This window comes from Chlorocebus sabaeus, chromosome 12 (assembly GCF_047675955.1).
Source record: "Chlorocebus sabaeus isolate Y175 chromosome 12, mChlSab1.0.hap1, whole genome shotgun sequence".
Taxonomy (NCBI): Eukaryota; Metazoa; Chordata; class Mammalia; order Primates; family Cercopithecidae; genus Chlorocebus; species Chlorocebus sabaeus.
In genome coordinates, this window is record NC_132915.1 from 47,548,070 (window position 1) to 47,573,127 (window position 25,058).

The following is a 25,058-nucleotide window of genomic DNA, read 5'->3' on the forward strand; positions in this document are numbered from 1 at the left end:
AGGTAATTGGATCTTGGAGGTGGTTTCCCTCATGCTGTTCTCCTAATAGTGAGTGAATTTCTTGTGAAATCTGATGGTTATATAGGGGACTCTTTCCCCTTCACTTGGCACTCTCCTTCCTGCCACCTTGTGAAGAAGGTGCTGCCTTACTTCTACTTTGCCTTCTGCCATGATTGTAAGTTTCTTGAGGCCTCTCCATCCATGCTGAACTGTAAGTCTTTTAAAGCTCTTTGCCTTATAAATTACCCAGTCTTGGGCAGTTCTTTATACTAGTATGAAAACGGACTAATACAGTGATAGATATAGTATGCACTTGAGAAAATTGAGAAGTCCAGTGACTTTCATACCCAGCAGGTTTATTCGCATAGGTTGGTAAGACCCCTAAACCACCCTGCTCACTATAATACCAAACAAAAAAGTTCCTTCGATCATCTAACGACTGGTTGCCAGCAGCCTCATAGTGTTCAGAATGATGTTTGTGAGTTTAACCAGAAATTTACAAGGGAGGAGAATCTATTGGCTATAGTGAATTAGAGGCTATCCAAAGTCAGCAATCTGGTTGCCCTGGACAATGACTCTAATGTAAGACTTTAGAAGCTGCATCTACTCAGACCTGTTTGTTTGTTCTAGAATAAGCTTTTGAGAACATCTTTGTTCATTTATAGCCACTGTATTATGGCATTCATAGGAAGTAACACATTTGATTGAGTTTATTTTAGAGTTGGGCATTACAACAGACAAAATACCACCAGCACTGTCATACCAAAATCATCTTTCTCAAGGTTCCCACAATCTGAGGAAGAGTGGAACCAAATCCACAGTGGTGGAGTCACCAGCGTAAGTTCTAAACATGCCTTGTGTCTTCTATCAAGGCTCTCTTCCAAGCAGAAATCAAGCTCAACCCTGATTTATTAATGAGATCTCACAGAATTATTGCCTAAGATGGCATATACACATTGATTTTACTATGTTAAAACAATTAAAAAGCCATCAAAAGACTTTTAGCATGACTTATAATTATATACACTATAATGCTCTTAGAAATACAGTTTACCAAGTTAATTGAACTCTAAGAGAAGAGAAGATCTAAGAGAGGTGAAAATGAAAATACACAATAACATCTTAGGATGTGATTTTATAATTCCCAGAATTTGTATTTCCAAAACAAACTTATCTTTTATGGCTATCATTACTTTAAAATAAATACAATAATGAATTTATGTTCTCCCTTTGTGCTTTGAGTAAATCTGAGAAAAAAAAAAGTCTTCATGTTTCTTACTAATTATCTCTACTGAGCTTAATTCTAATGCTAACCTTGAGAACACTGACAAACAGAGGGTCAGGGAACATGATCGAGGTTCCATAGGGGAAAAGCAAGCTAGGTCTCTCTGGTTCCAAAAACCTATGCTCTTCCTGTACTTCACGATGTTCTCTCCTGTGAATTCATTCATATTTTCTGGAGCAAGAAGATACTAGCATTCTCTCCCAAACTCATAGTCTCATGAGGTTTAGGTTAAAGAGGCTTCTTCATAAAAGCCATGTATGGCCAGGCGCAGTGGCTCATGCCTGTAATCCCAGCACTTTGTGAGTCTGATGTGAGTGGATTACCTGAGGTCAGGAGTTCGAGACCAGTCTGGGCAACGTGGTGAAACCCCGTCTCTACTAAAAGTACAAAAATTAGCTGGTCGTGGTGGCATGCACCTGTAATCCCAGCTACTTGGGAGGCTGAGGCAGGGGAATCACTTGAAACTAGGAGGCAGAGTTTGCAGTGAGCTGAGATCATGCCATTGTACTTCACCCTGGGCAACAAAGTGAGACTCCATCTCATAAAAAAAAAAAAAAAAAAAAAAAAAAAAAGCTGCCAAGAACCTAAATTTTGACTTGGAAACTTCCCAGCATGAGTTTTATGTTATCTTATTGTTCAATATGGATCATCTTTTCATTGCAGAAGCCCAAAGTTGGAACTTCCAGCTAGGAAGGTGTTCCTTAGAAGTTGATACATTTTTGTGTGTGTGTGTCCTTGTTCCTTGCCTTCTTTGATTTGAGGAATTTGCCAGGTACACTATTTGATTTATAGTCTTAGAGCAGCACACATGACTGACATGGAGCCCAGGGAACTGGGTATACTAGAGTAGCATGTCTGCTGGTCCCAGGTCCTGCGTTGTCCTCTCCCTATCTCAAATTTCCTTCATTCCTTTCTCTTTAATGAAGCTATCAACAAAAACCTTCTTTTTTGTTCTCTATTGACTTCATTGAGTTCTCATGACCCCTACTGTGTTTATATTATAGTTTCTAATTATTTTATGCTGTCCCTCTCATCTTCATACTCCTGAAACACTCTGCACAGACTTCTAGCCCTACATTAACCAGATCATGTCGAAATTATGTTACCAAATCAATTTTAAGCTCTCTTTAAGCTGCTTTATCCTTTATCTTTTAGGACTTAAAAAATATATTTGTTGATGCTTCTTTGAGAGTATGAATTCCTTATAAATAGAAGCCATAATTACTTATTTTGCATCCCTGACTTTTTCTTACCTAGTACTTGGCAGTAGAATTGATCCCTGAAGTATCTAGAAATCTACTGACCTGGACAGAATTGAAATCTATCACCTAGGTGACCAGCACACAAGGAAAGAAAGTGGAGTAGGCTGGGCATGGTGGATCACATCTGTGAATCCCAGCACTTTGGGAGGCCGAGGGGGGTGAATCACCTGAGGTCAGGAGTTCGAGATCAGCCTGGCCAAAATGGTGAAACCCCGTCTCTGCTAAAAATACAAAAATTAGCTGGTCGTGGTGGTGCACGCCTATAATCCCAGCTACTCAGGAGGCTCAGGTAGGAGAATCGCTGGAACCCAGGAGGCAGAGTTTGCAGTGAGCTGAGATCCCACCATAGCACTCCAGCCTGGGTGACAAGAGTGAAACTCCATCTCCAAGAATAAAAAAAAAAAAAAAGAAAAAAGAAAATGGAGTAAATGGAAGGGAAAGGAAGAAGGTAGGAATGAGAAAGAGGAAAAAGGAGGAGAGGAGAAAAGAAAAAGAATAAAAGATTACAAGAATATTATAGTGGCAGTAGCTAACAATTATTGGGCACCCGTGTGATTTGTCAGACAATACACCTTATAATATGGTATCTCATTTCATGCTCTCAAGAAACCCTAAACCTTAGGTTCAGTAACTTGCCTAAAATCACCCATCCAGTTAGTGAGCAAGCTGGGATTATAACTCAAGTCTACTTGACTAATTAATGGTGGTTGGTCGAATAGTTAGGTACAACTCATTTTAACAGTGACTAATATGTTTAAATATACATCAGACTGAAGTCCTGCATAAATTTAACATTGCATGATTCTCCTACGATAGACGATAAGAAGTTAAACTCTTTAACGCAGATGAAAAGGAGAATCCATGTTCCGATGCTAGTCATTTTACATGCCCTTGTGGCATGTGGTTCCTGTGTTAACTTTCGATCTGGCACATCTCTACTTTCTATTTTCTGTTTTTCAACCTCTTGGAAAATTTTTATTTGGTTTATGTATTTGTATAAGTGGGTCTCAGGTCCTTTTGAAACAATACAGAGTATTAAAAAAAAAAAGCAAAATAGCATAAATAATTATTGCACAATTTAGTCCTAGGAGAATATAAATATAGAGTACTAACAAAAAAAAGATAGAATAAGTAAATACTGCATGACTTGGCTCTAGAGAGAAGCACTGTCTTGTATGTCAGGAGCATAGATTTTGGAGGTTCACAGACAGCACCTGGGAACCAGGTGAATGTCAGTTTTACCACTTGCTGTGTGTCTTTGGAAAAACTGATGAATCACTGAGAGTCTCGGGTTTTCTTGCCTATGAAATGGAGATAATGATGTGCATTTTTTTTAGGGGTACAAAAATTGTTGAAAACATTTAGTCCAGTATCTTACATCTAGTAGGTGCTCACTAAGTGGCAGCTGCTATTATTTACAAAAAATAAAAATAGAAAGGAATGTAACTTCTTGAAATATAAAATGTATTTATTATCTCAGGTTAGAAAGAGGCTGAGTCCCAAGTGGCAGTTTCTCTGCGTCTTTGGATAGGAAGCTGTGAAATTGCTCAACAAAATATACACAAGGGAACTCTCTGACCCCTGGTGGCAGGATTCCTGAGGCGAATCTGGGTATCGATGCTGGGAAATTCTTACTGAAGTTTGTGAGTTGCACCTGCAGCCATGGATCATCAGATACATGGCAACCAATGAGTGTCCAAGCAGTCAGCTGGGTCCTCAGGGCAAATATCTTACTTTGCTAAGCTGAGATTAGAAGAAATTCATTTTACTTGGTAGATGCCAGGCATGGTTTTAAGCACTTCATAAATATTTTACTCCTTATGACAATGCTATGAGTTAGGGGGTATTATTATCCCCAATTTGTAGATAGTGAACCAGGCATAGAGGGGATAAGTGATCTGACTGAGATCACATAGCCAGCAAGTGCGGAATTGGACTCTATCCCAGGCAGTGCAGACTTTTTTATTGCAATAATCAAGAAAATATCATAATAATATTGTTTGACTAGAATGAGTTATGTTAGAGGAGAAAAAGGGAAACTGAAAAGGAAATACCTTGATTAATGTTTAACTTCACTTATACCTCTTTCTGGTTCTGCGGCCACAAACCAGATTTCTAAACTTGATTATCTTATCTACGAAATAGAGATCACTGAACCTTGATTTCCTCATCTATAAAATGGGGAAAACAATGAATGATTTCACAAGGGGTTTATGAATATGCTCAAAGATGCTTGTGAATTGTGACATGCTATATAAAGGAAAATATTAGTTACTATTTATAATTTAGGTTTAGAGTATGCCAAGATACGTGTGTGTGCATGTGCGTGTGTGTGTGTGTGTGTGTGTGTGTGTATGTCATTATTAGAACCTTCACTATTGTTCTGGTGAATATGGCACATGTTGCATTTTATTTAACTCTGAGATGTGTAGTATAATGCCTTTTGTTATTGAATCAGTACCTATTACCCAGAGTTATGTGAACACTCACTGGAGACCTATTATAAATATTTACACCATGGAACCAAAACAGAAAATCCTGCTTAAACTCTGTGTCTAGAATTAGTAAATGGAACTTAATTTTATAAAGCTAAAGGGAGGTCCTGATAAACTTAATTCTTGACTCTAAGTAAACCACCTGAATTTAATTTAATTATAACTATTCTAATTAACAGATTGATGATCTTTAAGAAATGTCAGTTTTAGCTTTGCTGATTTACTTTTTCTTATTGAAAGATACCTTTATTCATGTAAACACACCTCTAACTAATTTTTGCTGGGTAACAGTTACTTCTCTCCTGATTATTTCATCTTTGTTCTGTTTGAGTGACATCATAGTGGATAATTCATTTTGTTAATTGATGACTTTGATGGGAATTGAGTAGTACCTATGCCAGCTTCCCTATAGACAGTGGAAAAATCATAACTGTTCTCTAGATCTACCTGTGTCAGATTATCTAGGCTGAAGATCTCAATAGATGTGCCTTTCCAGTACAGAATGCATGGAATAAGCACATTGTTTCCCACATGTTATATGTATGTTTATGTCTCTGTTTAAAACAAAGTCTGCTTTATAAGAGGGCTACATTGCTGTCTCATGTTTACATTATAAAATGGCCTTTCTTTCTGATGCCTTCCTTTTCTTTCCTTCACCAGTTTCTTTCTCTTAACATAATCACAACTAGGTCACGCCAGTCCCCAAGAGAGTAAGCACATAGACTTTCCAGCTGATACTCCATTTTCTTTCTTTCCTTTCTCTTTCCCTCCAAATATAACATATAAATACAAAATATAAAATACTTGTCAGAGTTTTTAATTAATACAATAATTAAAATTTTAATTCTTTCATTAATTTTTAATTAATTCATTAATAAGAACAACTTTTAATGTATTACAACTAGTTTTAAATAGAAGTCAAATATAACACATATATTAATATTACATATTATATATTAATTATATAATATATTAATAAATATATAAATATTACCAGGAATGCTACGATGGATTTGTTAGTAAATGAAAAAACTTATTAATATTCCTCTGACAATAATCAATTGCATATTCACCAAGATTTATTTGCATTTCTGTGAATAAGAATCATTGGCATTACGGTCAGTTTTCTATAACTTACACGGTGGTAAAACAGCTCAAAGGCAATAAACAGCTCAGGCAGGTTAGAAGGGTATACTAGACAGGATACCCAGTAATTTTTTTGTTTTTTTGCCTGTCTTAAAGTCTTTCACAATATCTCCTGATGTTCTTTTCTTTAAATCGTAATTGAGTGCCTGGCCAGCTATTATGCAGTAATCAACCACAGAAGTAGAACTTGTCACCATAGACTTTAAAGGCTGTTTAGAGACAGAGAGACATTAAAGAAACACACAAACAAATCTGTAGTTACACATGGTGATAACTTCTATTAAAAAAGGTGAAAGAGGAGACAAGTGACAAGGTAGGTCTGAGGAAGTGATATTTAAGCCATATTTAGGGTGAGCCACAGCTGGCTGGACAAACAGAGTCCCTGGACTGCCTCTCTAACCCTGCAGCACTATTGAATGGTCCCCAATCTGTAAACACTCCCAATTTATTTTCTATCTCCTTTTCCCCAAAGCAATACACAGTCGCCAGTTTTCACACTTGCCAATTCCACTTTAAGAATGTCTTTAACTTTTTAACTCCATGGCTCTTTTTGTTAACTCCTAGGTCAGTGTTCTTTCAAAAATTTTGTGATTGTGACCACCCAAACAGTAAGAAATACAATGGCCCTCCTCCATGTTTTCCCTATTCCATTTCATTCTAAAGATGTGAGTCTCAAGACCCATTTAATTTCATAAACCAGATGAACAGCTACCTACAATTTGAAAACCATTGTTCTAAGACAAAAGTTGTATCTATTTAGCTTTGTATCTCTGTTATAGGATGTCTTGTTTAAAAACAGCAAACAAAACAAAAAACCTCTCTGGGATTCTCTTCTGAGTTCTGTCCTCTACTTCAGGGACTGAAAATCTTCTGCTGACCGACCACATGTCCCCACTCAGCCAAATTGACATCTGTGGGGAAGTACCTAAATAAATATCCAATGTGCCTTCAGTTGCAAAAAATGTAGCAATCCCTTAAAAATCCTTCTTTTATTTTAGAGAAGGATTTCACCATCCCTTCAGCATCTGAAGCTAAAAATACCTTCCATGTAATTTTACATTTATCTGTTTCCTTTACAAAACTTTGTACTTTACAAGTATTGCTTCGAATGTTCCATTGAAAATCAGATAGTGAAACTTACACATTCCCAAAGCAAAAATATTGGAAATGTTTTTTACATTCTTAGGCCAGCCCTCAACAACCCAGTTAAGCCACAAACTGTGGGACTTCAAGTGCACCTGTTTTCATGACAGTGTTTCTGCAGGAAGCGCAGTTTGATTTTGACTTAGTATGCCAGGAATGAAAGTTTCATTCAAGGACAGAACCTTGGACTCTCCTGGGGTTGTATGAAAAGCAGTTAAGAAACAAGTCCACTGTGACCAGATTTAGGCACCAGAGAAAATTCTGGAACCAAATCTGGACAAGGTGTGTGTATTAACATGTATGTATTTGAGTCTTGGGCCCTCGTTTAATCTGCCAGTTCCTGAAAAGAAGGAAGACATACTCCTGATCCCCTTGGGAGATTGATTGCTTTGGGTTGATTGAATAGCAAACTCAAAGTCTCTGTGGTAGGAGGAAGATTGGTGTGTTTATGAACTTTATGACCATGTTTGACCTCCTGGGCCAATGTTTCTTGTGTGATATGACATAATTCCAAGTGTGTCCATAATTTTAAACACAGAAAAGTCTTAGGGTAGATCATGTTCAGCAAATGTACTTATGACTAGTTTGATTTAACCAAGCAAACAAACAAACAAAAAAAACAACTTCATAGAAAAAAGCAGTATTTTACCTGTCACTATGTCAAACAGCCAGATTCATCATGCTGCTCTTGGAGAAGACTGGATTGGCCAGGCTGAAGTGTAGTTTTAAAAGTTGTTGTAATCACCAATAAAATCCTATCTTTGCAATTGCATGTGCGATTGCACGTGCAATTGTAAATCCATATGCAAATTGATGTTGGGCCTTTGTAAAAATGTATACATTTCAAAAGTATGAGAGACTACTAAATCATACCTTTCCCACAATGTGTAGTTAGAGTTTGAGTTGTCGTCCATTCAAAGGCAAGACAACTTCTAGCTCTAGGGTGCCTTTTGCCTTTTTGGTGTGGATGATAACCCTTAGGTCATACTGAGACCCGGTAAGATGTACTTCAACATCCCCTGCAAAATTTTTTTCCCACATTGGTCATAACGTTGTAAAGATTTGGGAGAGAACAATACCTGAAAGTCCTATTTTAATTTTACCTTTTGAATAGAATTTGCAGTTCATGGTCCTAAATGCAAATTACTAGCATTTTGAGATGTGATTTATAATGGGAGCTTCTGTCTTTATATTAGTGTATTGAACATCAATTCAGCCTGACTTAATGCAAGACTTGACCATTCTGTTTTTTGGCAGAAATTCTCATGAGTGCTCACACCAAAAATTCACTTACCATGTAACTTGAAAGAAAGAAACTGTAAGCTACAAGCTCTGCTCTTCCCTCTTTCCCCTCCTTGGAATTTATTTAATATCTTTTTCACCTGATTGGATGGTAGACTATTAAACTGCTAGAGCCAGTAAGATTCTTGTTCTCTCCCCTTTTGTATTCAGGGAAAACATATTTGTAGGATCACGCTCTTGATTCGTTGGAACTGTGATGATAACGGACATTTTCAGGGATTGAATTGGTGTTGGTATCCTTCAGAGAATAAAACACTTTGTGTTCCTGGCTGAGAAGAGAGTAAGTTGCAAACTTCCAGCGCCCTCTAGTGTTGTTTTCCCTTAGAACTCAATGAGAAGCAAAACTTTTGCCTTTGAGATGATGCTGAAAAGGTGATTGAGCCTGGGACTCGGTATTAGTGAGTTGACACTAAAGCATAAAGGTGTCTTTTTTTTTTTCTGTTACTTCATAACTGTAACTAGAAAATGAGGACGTTCTGTGTCTGTTGTTTCAGAAATCTATTTATTTGGTATGTCTCTATAGGGAATTGACAGTTTTCAAGATAGCACATATGGAAACATCAGAAATGGAGGAAGTTGTACCTGAGAGGCCTAAAAGACAGAATCTGAGTCCAAAGAATTTTTTTCTTTTCCTGAGACAGAGTCTCGCTCTGTCACCCAGGCTGGAGAGCAGTAGTGTGATCTCGGCTCACTGCAGCCTCCACCTCCCTGGTTCAAGGAACTCCCCTGCCTCAGCCTCCCAAGTAGCTGGGATTATAGGCACACACTACCATGCCTGGCTTATGTATGTATGTATGTATGTATGTATGTATGTATGTATGTATGTAGAGATGGTTTTTTACCATGTTAACCAGAATGGTCTGAAACTCCTGACCTCAGGCAATCCACCCACCTTGGCCTCCCAAAGTGCTGGGATTACAGGCATGAGCCACCACCCCTGGCCTGAAGAAATTTAATGGTAATTTAAAAATTTTACGTATTTAGTGTATTTTGGTTGTAAGAACAAAGTCAACTCTTAGTGATCTGTAGGCTAATTTTTCATGGTCAGGTTATCACCTGTATTTTCTTCTCTTTCTATCAGCAGTGTTCCTCTCTTCTCTCCATCAATAAACCCAGAATTACATCTAAAAAGTATATTTTAAACGTTTTTAAATTAGATAAGCATAGTTATAGTACATGTTATCATAAAATCTATTCGAAATTCAAATACAGTTAATTTTCAAGTAGCTAATTTGAAGTTATGTAGTACGTTTATTATTAGGAAGCATAGCCTGCAATTCACCCAGAGCAATGATATTCTTTGGAACAATTCAGAGATTATGTACTTTGTTTTCTGAATCTGTCTATATATGGAACATCCCAAGGAAATACATTGAAATTGACCTTAGAGCTACTTTTTGACATCTAGTGGCGATGCCAACTAAATGTTACTAAAATATTTAGATTAAATTTAGAAAAGATATACTATAATTATGTGATATGACAACAGTTCCACAGGAAAAGAATGGACCATAGTCTTTGCAGAAGCTAATTTTGAATTTGTATATCCATGGTCATTTAATGTGAACTGTTGTTTGCTATTAATCATGTTTACAAAAGTTTTATTTCATAAAAACCCAGAAGGATCAAAGTATAGTTACTTTACTTGATAAGTGATTTTAAAATATTTCAAAACATTTTAGAGAAAATAGTTTTACTACCTAGAAAAACCTAGGAAGCCACACAATAAAAGCTTTCCCATAGATGTCATGAACTCTATAATAGGAAAGATTTATATGTGTGTAACCCTGAATACTCTTTCAATAGACATTTTCTTCTGCCCACCATAGATCAGGCAGTAGTCTTCACTGAAAGAAGATTTTAACAAATTGAGCAACATGTCCTGCTGTGTTTGGTTTTCTTTTAACTCAGCATTGAAAAAATTGAAAAAACAACAACTAAATTCTTTATGGATCTAGATATTACTTTGAAAGGGGGCAGAAGTTGAATGAGATGGCAATTTGAATAGTGAAATTAAAATATTGTTACTTTTTATAACAATTATAATTTATCAATTATGGTTATATTTGAACATAAAATAATATATAAAATGGTCATCTCTGAATTTATTTTCCTGTAAGAATTTTGACAGTTCCAGTAGTTACTGCCTCAACATAAAGAAGTTTATCAAAATTGAAAATAATGAAAACCATCTAAGAACTATGATGATTTAAAGAAGATTATCTAATTTAGCATTACTGTCAATATAAGGAAATTGATGGGAAAACCTTAACTATAATAACATAATTATTTCATAAAAATGAAGGTAAGGAAAATTGTATTTTATGAGGTAAACGTATTTATGAGTTATGTATGTGTTTATGACTCATCTATACATTACTGGCCTATCAAAAGAATCCCTGATATACACAGTAATAATGAATATCGGTCATCTTTGATGTCTTGCTGACTAGCAATCATAAAAAAATCCCATAGCTGCGCTCCTTTTTTCAATTTTGTTGTCATGGAGGTATATTTGTCAAGATGGGAAGGTAACAATTTTATTTAATGGTTTATTAGCTTGGCCTATAACTTTTAGACTATCTAGGTTTGTGGTGTGAGAGCCCCTGTCTGTTCTGTTTTTGCTGCTCTTGCAGATGCTAAGGCCAACTTGTAGGGGAAGACTCTGGGAGTCACCTTAAAGGCAGGGGTACCAGCTCTTGCTGTCCTCACGGAGAACTCTGATTCACTGCCTTTCATGTGGGACAGCTGCTACAGAATGAAAGAGACACCACATGTCACTTTTATCTACTCACCAAATGTTGGAATTGTGGGTTGTCTTCTTTCCAACCTAGAGAGAGTCCATTACGAGAACTGAGTTAGAGCCTCAAACCTTCATAAACATTAGGAAAGATTCTGTGAAAAAAAATCCTGTGATGAGTCCTCTTGTAAAACCACCACTCCTGGAAAAATTTCCGAATTCATTTTTAAATATGTTTTCCCCACACTTTCCATTGATTACTTGAACCAAGATATGTCTCTAATAAGAGAATCCTCAATGCAACTTCATCCAATAATAACAACAATAAAATTACCAGGCTTGTGCTAAGTGAAAAATTTAGGTCCAACTTTTGTTGTTCTTTGTCAAAACTGCTCATATCCACCCCCACCCCTGGGTGTGTACTGTTTTGGACAAAGAGGTTGCTTTTAATCTGAGATTGAAATAAGCATGAAGCGTTGTGGTATAGTATTTCGTAATAAGCAATTTTCAGGTAAGGCTGGAAGGAGAAACTCTGCCAGGTTAGAGCTGTTGATCAGGCAGCTTTCACCACAATTCTTTTGCACTTGCAGTAGATGCCTCTGAAAGAGACACACATGAAAGATTATTGACAGGAGAATAATTTAGCATAGGCATGAGGGGAGAAAACAACACACAGTTTAGGAGGTTGGCAGCAGCATCAAGCTCCCTCTGACAGGTAAGCCCCTAAAGCCAAGGCAACGGAGCCAGCACAAGTCAGCCCTTACATGACAGATTTGGGCACGCAGCAGTGACATACCACTAGTGCTCTCATTTTTTTTTCCTTTTCTTTCAAGATGACAAACATTTCATAATTCTCTTCCATTTTCCTTTAGTTTTTTTCTCCTCCCTTCTACCCTGTCCCCTTGGTGAATGCTGACTCTAGACATTAATACCTTTGTTCTTGTGAATTTCAACTTTTTATTCAGATTCCGTGTTAAGAGTATTGCGTGGTAGTTGAGAGCAAAAACACTGAAGCCACACCAATTGGGTTGAAATCATGACTTTACCCCTTACCAGCCGTGTGGCCTAAACTTTTATGTGACTCAGTTTTCTCAGTAAAATGGGAGTACTATTTGTACCCTCTCCTCCATTAGATTGTTGGGAGTTGAGATAGGGCTACGAGGAAGACAAATAAGGGGCCAAGTAGAGAATAAAGGACATGTACTTTAAATAAGTGACCATTGAAGTCCCTCTAGGGAAGGGGCATTTAATCTGGGCTCTAAAGGAAGAGAGAGGGGTCAGTTACTTTATCTCTCCAGAGAGGCATTTTTGTTCTGCTGCCTGTTTTTTTCAATTAGAAAGTTAGGCATTGGGTTCCACAGATATGACAGCTAATAAAGTGCTTTTACATGTTCCATCATTATGCTGCTTGCTCTTCATAACAACCCTGTGAAGCTTAGATGAGGAGCCTGAGGCCCAGAGAGGTTCCATGATTTGCCCGTGTGTTTTTTTCACTGCATCACTGTTGCTTCCCATCTTGTGTGCTTTCAGGCAAATGTTTCTTGAGGCTCCAAAGAAGTAGTATTACCCCTCCCCAGCTTTATTCCTCCCTGTCCTCCTGTCTCTCACCTTAGAAATCTTGGTATCTTGTCTTTTCTTTCCTGCTTTTTGGAATCAGTGAAGGATTCTGTGGCTTTCTTCTTTCTAAAGTCTTAGTTGATCTCCATCTCCCTACTTCCTACCATCGTATATCTCTGAGCAGATATATGGACCATGATGGACATGACCGGTTATGTCTAAATGTAGTTTTGGTTCCTTTGCATTCAACTCTTGCCTTCTTGCCTAATTATCTCTTCCATTAATGCCAAAGGCCATTTGCACCTGACTCATTGGTCATTGTGCTCTATGATCTTAGCCAAGACTGATGCTGGCTTCACTGGCAAATGGAGATGTCTTGGAAATGCAGCTGATAGCTGAATGTTCACCACAGACAAGGTATCCCTTTGATTTAGGCACAGGAAAGTTTGTTTTCTGTGCCCTAAGGCCATGTATGTGCTGAGAAGTGAGTAGGCTCCTCAACTTGGGGGTGGGGGTAAGGGTGTCTAATTGCCAATGGCTGGAATTTGAGGTTCTATTTAGCAACCAGCAAATTAAATCAAAACCAGCTACTAATCTATTAATATTGATGTGGAAGTAGGAATATATTTTGAAGAAATATAAAAAATAAGCAAGTTTAATTTTGAGTTTTTCCTGACATTTTCAAAGTGCTTACTTAGTATAAGTGGAAAACAAATACTTTAAATACTTTTTAAAATCTCTAAAGCTACAGTCATCTTACGATCAAATGGAATCGTAGCTGAAGATCCAAGTATTGTGAATGATATTTACTTTAATTTTCTAACATATCCAACTTTATAGAAAATGCAGTAAGAGGTCCTACAAAATATCAATACCTTTTAAAATACTCATGTACATGATTTAGCTGGAATTACCATTGAGTGAGGCATTTCATTTAAGTTAATTTTGGATATTAGGTCCATGCTATTTGGCTGCTAATTCTTATTGTAATCATTTTTTCTGTCACAAATATATTGACTGCTTGCTAGTTTTTGGGACAAGATTAATCATTCCTACACTTGAAAAAAAGTTCAAACATTACAAAATGATGTGAAACAAAAAGTAAAGTGATAAAGTCTTTCTTTGATTACAAAGGATGCTGGAGAACTTTATGCTTATTGACCATTTCTTTCTTTTTTGTTAATTACCTGTTCATATCTTTTGCTCATTTTTCTATTAGGTGATCGTTTTTATCTTATTGATTTATATGCATTCTTTAAATATTCTAGACGTTAATCATTCATATATATAAGATATATTATCTTTCAGGGTGTGGCTTGTTTTTGTTTTTCTTTTTGGAGCCTCTTATATAAAAGTAATTTTAATAGGTTGAATTTGTCAATCTTTGCATAATGATTTGTGCTTTTAATTATTGTGTAAAACCTCTTCTCTGTATTAATTCATAAAGTCATTCTACATTTTATTATAAAACCCTAAAGTTATAATTTTTGCAGTTAGATATCCAATTTACCTAGAATTTATTTAATAAATCATTTAATATAAGGATCTAATTTTATCTTTTCTGATATGGATTACCAATTTTCCCATCTTGTTTACATTGATTTGTAGTGCTCCATCTGTCTTAAGTCAGTTTCATAAATATATATGAATATACATATTTTTCATTCTCCTTATTTTCATTACTCTATTGACTTATACTTGGCCAATATTATATTGCTTTAATTGTTCTGAGTTTAATGAGTCCCACCATATTATTATTCTTTTTCAAACTTGTCTGATTTTTTAACTCTTCAATTTGAATTAGATTTCGCTTTTCAAATTCTAGAAAAAACTCTTTTGTAATTAGTATAGCATGGTGGGCTTTACAGATTATTATGGATAACTGCTATCTTCATGATATTTTATCCTCTTACCTATGAACCCAATATATATTTACTTTATTTATTTACTTGCTTACTTATTTGAGACAGTGTATTGCTCTGTCAGCCAGGCTGAAGTGCAGTGGCATGATCTTTCGGGTTCAAGCAATTCTTGTGCCTTAGCCTCCTGAGTAGCTGGGATTACAGGGATGCACCACCATGCTCGGCTAATTTTTGTATTTTTAGTAGAGACGGGGTTTCACCACATTGGCCAGGCTGGTCTGGAGCTCCTGACCTCAGATGATCTGCCCATGTCAGCCTGGGATTACAGGCATGGGACTACAAGCCTCTGCCACCACACCAAGCTAATTTTCCTATTTTTTGTAGAGACAGGGTTTTGCCAGGTTGCCCAGGCTGGTCTCAAACTCATGAGCTTAAGAGATTTACCCTCTTTGGCCTCCCAAAGTTCAGGGAGTGGGTATGAGTCACCACGCCCAGCCTATTACTCCTGAAGTTTAAGCATGCATACCTTGTTAAAGAAAATCTAAGTTAGTAGATATCATGCCTTCCTCCTAAAAGGCTGTAAATGTTTAATTTCAATCCCCTCACTGTTTAGTTTTTTAGTTTTGCTTTGTTTTTAACCCCCGCAAATTGGACACAGTTATTGCTGTTGCTGTATACAACAGTGTGACCAAGTGCAAATGTATTTTTGTTGGTCTTTCAGGAATGCATTATGTTTCTTTGACATGAGGATTTTATAATTTTCTTTAATTCTGAAGAATACTCAGCCTTTACTTGTTCACATAGTGCCACTTCCCCACTCTGTTCTCTTATTCTAGGAGACACCTGAGTTGTGTGTTGAAATATCTTATTTATCCTTCACATCTTTTAGCTTGATTTTGCTTCTTTTTATCTCTCTATACTACACTAAGTTGTGTCCTTTGTGGATTTATTTTCAGCCTTATTTTACTTTTTTTGAACTTAAGAGTTTGCCCATAAATTTTCCTTTAACAGTTCTTTTGCTACATTATACATGTTTTGATATGTAATTGTTGTTATAATTTAGTTCTATGTATTTTCTAATTTCCATTACAATTTCTTCTTATTTAGAAATATGTTTATAAATTTCCAAACATATTTATCTTTTTGTTATTGACCTTGTACATTGTCAACTGTGTCTTTTATCCAGTTGTTGCTGCAGTGTTCTATATAAGTTCCTTAGATTAATGTTATTTTATTGGGATTGGTGGCGTTTTCATATCTATATTCTTGTTGTTTTATTTATGTCTTCTTGATTTATCAGTTTGTCAGGCATGTTAGAATTTCCCACCACTGTGATAAATTTATAATTATTTTCTTCAAGTTTAGCGTTTGTTTTTTATATTTCAGGCTCTATTATAAAGTACATTCAAGTTTAGGTTTGTATCTTCCTGAGTCTTAAAAGTTATATAACCATTTATACCCTCTTTATCCCTAGTAATATTTTGCCTTGAAATCTCTTTTATTCCATATTAAAATGGCTATTTATGATTTTGTTTGGTTAGTATATTCCTGTTAAATTTTTTCTATCTTTAACTTTCAGTGTTTTGTTTCTTTATGTTTTAGATGTATCTTTTGTGTATAACAAAGAGCTAATTTTGTTTTTGCTTTTTCTCAATTCAGTCTGATAAACTTTCTAAAATTTCAAAACTGGTCAATGTTTATGACTTATTATTGTCATTTGGATTCACTTATATTTCATAATTTCTATTTTATCTGTTTCTTGACTTTTTTATTGTTACCTTTGGCTTGGTTTATTTATTTAATTTGGAACTTCTAGTTTCTATTCATTTTGTACTTATCTTGGCAATTGTGACATACATATTTAAGTTAACAGCATCTAAGGCTAATAAATATCTTTAATCACCTTAAGGTCATTCGAAATGCTTTAACTTTAATCATCTTTTCCCAATTGTTTACTGTTTTTGTTTAGGATTTTAGTCTTACTTTGATTTTGTTTTTATCTCATAAATTAGTTATTAACATTATATATTCCAATCAGTATTTGTTTCAATTTACTCACGTATTTTTTGTTTTTATTTTTTGCCATTCCTTTTTTCTTTTTAAACCTAAGTCCTGGGAAAATTTTCTTTCTTCTTAAAATGAATAGTTTAGAAATTTCTTTATTATGTATAGAAAACACTTACCATAATTGTTTGCCTGCAAAACATCTTTATTTTACCCTAATTCTTGAAAAGGAATTTTCCTTGGTAGACAATTCCAGGTTGATATTTATTTTATATTTTTACTTTCCAGACATTACTGTACCATTTTTATCTCTTATGTGGCTATTGAAAATAGAGCTGCCAGTGTAATTTTTGTGTCTTTATAGATAATCTGTCTTTTCTGTCTGCTTTCAAGTCTTCTCTTTGTTGTTACTTTGCAGTTTCACTGCAAAGTATCTAGGTATGGATTTCATTTTAATTTATTCTTCTTCATTCATTTGGGGAGGGGGATTTCTAAGTGTAAGGATTGGTGTGTTCATGAGTTTCCAACCAATATCTCTAAATCTGCTGCTTCTTCAGTATCAGTATTACATGTTGCGCATCCCAAATCTGAAAACCCAGCATTCTAAATACCCCCAAATCTGAAACTTTTTGAGCGTGAACATGATACTGAAAGGAAATTATCTTTGTTGAATTTCAGATTTGGGAGTTTCAGATTTGAAATGCTCAATTGTTAAGAATGCAATTATTCTAAAATCTGAAAAATTCTGAAATCTGAAACAATTCTGGTTCCAAGAGTTTCATATATGGGATACTCAACCTGTATCTTCTTTAAGAACTACAAATATATAAGTTAGAAATTTTTTCTTTTTATTTTCTTTGCCATCTTTTTGCTTCTGTTGTTGTATTTGTTTTAATATGCATTTATCTCTACTTCAGTTCATTAGCCCTATCCTCAATAGTGTCTAATCTCTTTAAATCTGAGTTATTAATAAATTTTACTTTTCATCTGTAGAAATTCAATTTGGTTATTTTTCAAATATGCTTAGTTAGTTATAATAGTATCTTATTACTTCATACCTGCAAGCATTTTATTTAATCCTTTAACTATATTAAACATATCTGTTTTATGTTTTGTAACTGAAAATTCTGGTATATGCAGAATAACTATCTTTAATTCTATAGTTGTTGCTTCTTTTGTCTCTCACCCATGGTGGCTTGTTTCTTTATGGAAGCAGTGATTTGTTTTTTTTTAATTATGAGCACGTTTTCTTTTCAGCTTACCATGGGAAATTTTTGAGGCCTAGGTTTAAACTGTGTTCCTCCATAGAGGTTGCATGTTTTCCTCTGCTAGGCATTTGGGATCATTGCTAATCTAGTACTCTTTTATATTAATTTTTAAAAAGCCTCAGATAGTAGGAATACAGATTCAAGACAAGTATGAGTAAAAGCATACGTTTTTTTTCTTCTTTTCCAGAACCACGCCAGAGCCTAGAACATGCCCAGTCCTTAGAAGCCAGAGATTTTTCCTGCTTCAGCTGTTGAAACAGTTGCCATTTGGGCGTGGTCTTTGTCCCTTTGTGCTGCTTTAAGAATATACCACAAATGGAGTAATTTATAAAGTACAGAAATTTATTTCTCACAGTTCAGAAAGATGGGAAATCCAAGGTCAAGACACCAGCAGATTTGGTGTCTGGTCTCTGCTTTCACGGTGGTGCCCTGAATGCTGTATCCTCCAGAGAAGGGGAGCGCTGTGTCCTCACATGACAGAAGGCAGAAGAGCAAAAATGGGGGCAAAAGCTCCCTGATAAGACATATGATGATGATTCTGCGGTCATAACCTAAACATCTCCCCAAAAGTCCATCTCCCAACACTATTGCACTGAGGATTACATTTCAACATGAATTTTGATGGAGACAAAAATATTCACATCATAACGTTCTGCCACTGGCCCCCCAAAATTTATGTGCTTCTCACATACAAAATACATCAATTTCATCTCAATGTCCCTCAAAATCTTAGCTCGTTCCAGCATCAACTTTAAGGTCTAAGCCCGAAGTCTCTTCTGAACATCCTATAGATCCCCTAAAGTATTACCTAGGCCTAAGTAACCATTCCTCTAATTACCTCATTTACCTGTGGCTCTTCTCATTATAATCCATTACCATAGGTGGGAGTAGAGGACAGGCGTGATCTCAGTACTGCTATTGAATAGTGATATAGCTGGGATCATATTATACTGACAGGCTCATAACTTCACCATATAATTATTTTGACAAGTTTTCACAACCTTCTGTCATTTTGATGTTCTGTAATTTATTTTCCATTCTTTGTTAATTTTTTTCCCATTTTTTCCATTATAAATACCTCATTATCAGCATCTTTATGCATAAAGCTTTTTGTAAATTTTTCATCTTTTTAAAGTATATAAAACGGTTCTTATAAACGACCTATTCTCTGCTTCTTAATTGCTGTGAGATTAAAAAAAAAAACCTGGCAAGTAAACTTTTAGAAGTAAGCCTAAGTTAAAAGTTAATAGGCTCTGAAGGAAGGTTAAATATATGGACTTTGTGATATTTTAGCATCTTAAAAGCCTTTTGTGTTTTTCTCCTGCTTTCAGGCTGGTCCACATGGTGAATGTGACCTGAAAAATAACTTCCTCTAAAGTGTTCTAAATTTCTCTAGACCTGGTTGAAAAGCAAAGGACATCTTATAACTCAGATAGTTAGTGTAGTTTAACAGAAGCTTAGACATAAAGTAAAACTGCACTTGTGGAGATCCAATTGGGTTATGATTTATATCATTATAATAGGCAAAAATGTACCTTGTCCTAACAGATTTCTCCATAATGGAAATTAATAATGTGAGTAAGGATTTTTAAAACTTGGTGTTTCCAAAAAGGACATATTTATTATTTAGATATATTTGTTAAAATCCTTCTACTAGGCAAATACCTTATTAACATAGTTTGAATTATTTTTCATGTTTAAAAGCAATCTCATCACATTTCTCTAAAATATTAAAAAATGCTGAACTCTGACCCTTTTAGATAACCCTCAGTTATTCTCATGATGCGTTTCTGTAATTTTAGCTTAATAGAAGTATTGATTTATTCAGAAGTATTTTCAATAATGCTGAGGATAATTAATGCAGAAAAGAAAAATTCAATTTTGCTCCTGGGCTGATAAAATTAAATATGATCATTTATGCAGTAATTATTGTTTCATATACTGTAATTAAAATTCCTGCATACTTATCTTTCTTTCTTCTTGCCTGAGGTGTATATTGAAATAACAAAAGTCTTTGTGAATTCAAGGCCTATATTTCAGTTTTGCTTATGTCTGATTAATTTTTTCTGTATAATTATTTGCCAAACCTGGTAGGTGGATGCTGGTTTCATAGTAAAATTTATGTTTTTGAGGAAAGTTTTATATTTAATAGGAATGTGAGTTAGTTTTTCTTTAGTCATGTCTGCTTTTTGTAGAGTGGTAGGTCCAACTAGCAGCAGATAAAGATGCCATTTTTTGAGGTAATGTAATTGTTTCTTTTTAATTTTTTAATTGACAAAAATTGCATACATTTATTTTGTACCTGTTGTTTAGTTGTATTGCTGATCTTGGAAATGTTCTTATATCCTTCATTCTAGCAGACTTTCTCCCTCAAATCCACTCTTCCTGCAGCCTTTCTCTCTTGGTCTTGACATTCTTCTGGTCACCCAGGTTTGGAATGACAATTACTTTCTGACCTTCCCCTTTCCTCACCCCTATTGGGTCTCACATGAGTTCTTATGGATTCTACTTCCCTTGTAATTCTTCTGGTTATCCTCTTCATACTCTTTACCAGATAAGGGTCTTATACATCTTTCCTGGATGGTTACAGTTATATCCTAGATTTTTTTTTATTTTTAGAATGTTCTACCTCCCTCCAGATATTTCAGTTTCATTCTTCCTTCTCATGACTCTGGTCAGATCACTTCCCTATGCATAAATCTTCACCTGCCCTCTCTTTACCTTATCATGGTGTTTGAGGCTCTCCCCATTCAGCCTTAAGTGATCTTTTCAGATTTATTCCCTTCTGTTCCATTTGGTCATGGGGCCAATTTGTCCACTAGATTTGAAAGGACAGTGCCTAGGGCCCAATATACTTTGAGGGGTTCATTAATATGTTTTATTTTAATGAATTTTTAAATCAGAAAAAAAAAATGAATAATAATCATGAATCCAGCATGAATATATTTGTCTATATATAGACACAGTTAAAATTTTTAATATTTTTGATGAAAGATGGGGTCCACAAATATAAAAGTGCCTAGGGCCCATGAAAGTTGGAATGCATTCGTGTTTGCACACATTAAATTCTAGCCCAGTTAGATTTCTCACTGTTCCTTATACATTTTACCTGTTTTCTTATTTTCATTACTGTTATTCTTTTTACCTGGAAGGTGTATCCAGAGTTAACCCCTCCATTTTTTCCTAACAAAACATTACCTATACCTCAAAACACAATGGTTACTTTTCCCTCAAGTCTCCTCTAATCCCTCATCTGTATTATATCTATGCTAAATAGCTTACATTCTGCATTGTCATATATTTTTCAACTCAGCAATTATTGAACACCTACCATGTACCTGATGCTTGGCTCTGTGCATGATTGCTCAAAGAGGAATCAGATACCCTACCCTATGCAGATTCTCATCTTAGTGGGAGCAGGAAGGCAGGAAAACAAATAATCATTAGACTATCATATGATAATGCTACAGTAGAGGTACATTCAGAGTGTTCCTCTTATATTGTCTATAGATTATAAACTCACCGAAAGGAAGTACATTTTGTTCATTTACACTTAGACAGTTCTTACCCTAGAAACAAGCTGTGTTTGAAGTTATGTTTAAGCCTAGCTTACATATGTCTAGGCCCCACTCTATGCAAGATGGCCATTTGTCCCCAGAATTGGCAGCAAATATGCCTGTACATTCAAACATCTATGTCCTTTTCATGAAGGCTTTTCTGCCTAAAATGCTCATTAGGTCCTTTTCTGTCTATTGAAGACTTAGATTAGTCTCTGAAACCTTCCCTAGCACCCCCAGTAGCCTGATCACTGTCTCCTCAACTCCCCTAGTGCCTCATATGGTATATGTTATAATACATTATACCATTGTTTCAGAATGAAGAAGAAAAAGTCATAATTCATTGCCCCTTAAAGATACTGTGTCTTTCTTCATTTTTGAATCACAGAGCCTAGACGGTGCTCAAGGCATGTTTATCAAGTAAGTGCTGAAATAATATTAAGGTTCATTGTTTGGAACTCAGAATGCATTCTTCCGTTTTACCATAGAAGCGTATTATGCAAGCAGTTAGCTCCTCCAGTCCATTTTACAAATGACTCTTTAACTAACAACATAACTGAAATACAAGCCCAATAGCCATGTTCCACCTAAATACCTTAGACTGCACAACAGTGCACGCAAAAGTTATTTACAAAGTCATTGGAGGATACAAAACCTTTTTCCATACAGAGAGGATGTTGGCTTCTGCACTTGCTGTCTGGTGGAAGTGAGAGGAAAGTTGATCAGCTCTTAAGGCTTGATGATGGTTCCTGTGTGGTTTGGATCACAAGCTAGAGGAGTCAGTTATGGGCACTTGGGTGTTGAAGGACCAGAACTCTAGCACATTGAGGAGGAGGAAAGGTGGGACTAGAGCCATCTTGGCCAAATCTTCTCATCCTGCTTGGATCTGTGTTCTTATACAAAGGTAAATTCTTCTCCTTCCATCCTTTATTCTTATTGATTGATTGACAGGGTGTTGCTTTGTTGCCTAGGCTTAAGTGCAGTGGCAAGATCATAGCTCATTGTGCTCTTGAACTCCTGATCTCAAGGACCTTCCTGCTTCAGCCTCCTGGGTAGCTGGAACTACAGGCATGCACCACCATGCCCAGCTAATTTTTAAAATTTTTATAGAGACGGGGTTTCACTGTGTTTCCCAGGCTGGTCTTGAACTCCCGGCCTCAAGCGATCTTCTTGCCTTGGCCTTCCAAAGTGCTGGGATTACAGGCGTGAGCCACACTATATCAGGGGATTTTCTAAAGCCTTGCTTTCACAGGAAATGGAAGTATAATTCGAGTTTTAATTTCATGAAATGCGTGTGATACTATTTTACAGATGAGAACACTGTGATCGTGATTCAGAATTTTTTGGTTTTTTTTTTTTTTTTTTTTTTTTGTAATTTGCTTGGGGTCACACAGCTCATGCTCTGTAGTCTCACACATTCTCTTTAGATGACAATTTCTTTCTCACTGAGATTTTGGTTTTCTTCCTCTCTCACTGTTTCCTTTGCTTGTTTCTCTTCATGTCCTTGATATAGCTTTCATTTTATAGGCCTCCAAGGTGGCATCATCCAAAAATTTAACATGGGTAATTATATAGCACCATATTTGCAAAGGTACAGGATAGAGAAGAGGTACCTTAGAGCATATGCAAAAAAGAAAGTATTTTTGCTGCCAAAAATTAATCCTGGTATCATTTTAGGAGGTGAGCAGCTCAGACCATCCCTGGAGCACTGCACACCATCTGAATGCAGCAGTTTAAGAGGAGTATAGATCAACTGGTCACTATTTAAGGCAAAAGAACAGTATAATGTCAGGATGGAGAATCCAACTGTGTAGTGAGGTAGCGTTGCAGGAATTAGGACATTTCTGGTAGAGATGAGAAGGCCAAAGGGACATGATTATGGTCCTTAAATACCTTAAGGACTGTGATGTGACAGTGGCTTTACCTTTGTTTTGAATTGTGCCCGCCCCACCCTTCCACCCTGCCAGGAAATAAATGTAGAAGGAGACAGATTTTAGGTTAACGTAAGGAAGGGTCTTTCTATAAAAGACTCTTGTCTAAAGAAGAGTCTCTCAGTGGAGATTTTAAAATATGAGCTCAGTGACTTTTTGGCCGGTACGCTATGAAAGGAATGTGGAACACTGAAAAAAGTTAGACTTAAAAAAGCTACCAAGTCTCTTCCAATCATTTTTTTTTTTTTTTTTTGGAGACAGAGTTTCACTCTTGTTGCCTAGGCTGGAGTGCAATGCTACAATCTTGGCTCACTGCACCCTCCGCTTCCCGGGTTCAAACAATTCTCCTGCCTCAACCTCCCGAGTAACTGGGATTACAGGTGTCCACCACCACGCCTGGCTAATTTTTTGTATTTTTAGTAGAGATGGGCTTTCATCAGGTTGGCCAGACTGGTCTTGAGCTCCTGACCTCAAGTGATCCACCTGCCTTAGCCTCCCTAAGTGCTGCGATTACAGGTGTGTGCCACCACACCTGGCCATTCAACCAACATTTATTGACCAATATTCCAGGTACTTTATTCCCAGGCAAGCATTGGTAGGTAAGATAAGACAGAATTTCCCACCCTCAAATAACTAATCATTGCCTGGTGAAAACAAACAAAGCAAGCAGGTCATTTTATAGAGTCACATTGATAAGGAGTACAGTAACCCAGAGGTGAGACATCTTTGTAGATTCTGTCCATATCCTTTTGATCAACTTGGCACTCATCATATGCACATATGCTATTTGCTTTCTATTCTGAACACCTGTGACTCTAACTGCATGCTCTTCCTGGATTCAATATGATACTGGCCTACATGGGGAAGCCTGGAAGTTTTAGGAAATTCTGTACTAGTATCCAGAATGCCAGTTAGAAGCTGGCTGGGAGAAGTAGGGGAAGAGTCCCCTGGGCTGAAAGGCAATGTGAGTAAAGGTCCAAAAGCCAGAGAAATACTGTTATACTTGGGGAAATGCCCTCATGTGGCTGGAATGTAGAATCCAAAGGGGTAAATGAAGACAAATGAGACCCTGGCACATAACGACTGCCCAATAAATAAATTGTATGAATGAGACTGGAGAGAGAGTATACCATGAAATCTGCCTTCATAAAATCTAGGGAAGAGTTACTCTAAGAGGGGTCCTAGGAGCCATATGCATATCAAATGTTATCTGTAGACTAAAAGAATAATACGGAAAGTCTCAAACATACATGCATTACTTTTTCCTAAACAGTATTATAATTAATAAATTATAATTTCAAATAAATGACCAAACTCATGATAGCTTTTGGTCATAAATTTTTAGGCACTAGATGTTAAAATTACATCTATTCTTCTGCAAGTAACTGAGAATATAGTTTATATTAAATGAGAGTTGAAAGGCTGAAATTGCTAACCTAGAGTACATATTTGTGCCTAGCATTTTCCTCCTTGGGGGAATTTTCCCGTGCCCCAGCCAGACACCAT